The sequence below is a fragment of the Austrofundulus limnaeus genome, unplaced genomic scaffold (assembly GCF_001266775.1).
Source record: "Austrofundulus limnaeus strain Quisiro unplaced genomic scaffold, Austrofundulus_limnaeus-1.0 Scaffold42, whole genome shotgun sequence".
NCBI classification, from domain to species: domain Eukaryota; kingdom Metazoa; phylum Chordata; class Actinopteri; order Cyprinodontiformes; family Rivulidae; genus Austrofundulus; species Austrofundulus limnaeus.
The window spans coordinates 2,250,529-2,251,649 of record NW_013952444.1 but is presented as its reverse complement, the minus strand read 5'-3'; positions in this window follow the sequence as shown (position 1 = coordinate 2,251,649).

Sequence of the window (1,121 nt, the reverse complement as noted above, 5' to 3'; positions counted from 1 at the left end):
AAATATTTAAATTATGAAATATGCAATTAAATAATTAAATTTGTCTTTAAATAAATTAATATGCACTTTTAACTATGAATTTATGTAATTAAACATCTTTTTAACAAAATTTTCCATTTAAAAATATATAAATTATTATTTCATGTTCCAGGGAGCGCTGTTGTCATGAATTATTTAAAACTGTCAAACCCAGCCATCAAACTCAGTAGGCGGGACATGCGGGGTTCCTCCCACAGACATCCATATCAAATGCAGCTCTGAGATCTAACAGGACAAGAATGGACACAAGTCCACTGTCTGAGGCCATGAGAATGTCAGTAACTTTCACCAGTCCTGTTTCTGTGCTATGATGAGCTCTAAACCCTGACTGAAACTCCTCATATAGATTATTTCTATCCAGATGTTCACAGTTGATTTGCAACCATTTTCTCAAGAATTTTTGAGATGAATGGGAGATTAGAAATAGGTCTATAGTCAGCCAGAACTCCTGAATCAAGATCAGGTTTCGTGAGTAAAGGTTTAATTACAGCAACCTTAAAGCTCTTTGACACACAACCAATCATTAAAGATAAATTAAGTACATCTAAAACATAGATATTAATTAAGGGAAATGCTTCTTTGAACAGTCTGGTTGGGATGGGATCTAGCAGACATGTTGATGGTTTGTATGAAGCTATCATTTTAGATAATTCAGAGCTCAACAGGACAAAACCTGTCCAGACATAAATCAGGTTCTAGTGACACTAAAGCTGCCTCATCTGACAAAGAATCAGAGACAGTAGCAGGAAGTATGGCAGGAATTTTGTTCCTTATTAAAATTATTTTACCTATAAAGAATCTCATGAAGTCATCACTACTTAACGTTATAGGGATACATGGCTCAACAGAGATAGGACTTTTCATTGGTCTAGATACAGTACTGAACAGAAACCTGGGATTATTTTTATTATCTTCTATTAAAAGATGAATAATATACAGTTCTAGCTTTACGAAGGGCATCAGATGATTTCAGCTGCAGCTTCAGTCAGGGAACAACAGCTTGTTTTGTTTTTGTTTGTTGTTTCCAACACAACACGAATTTGAAGTTTCAGCTGCTTTCAGCTTTGACTCATTTAAGTGTA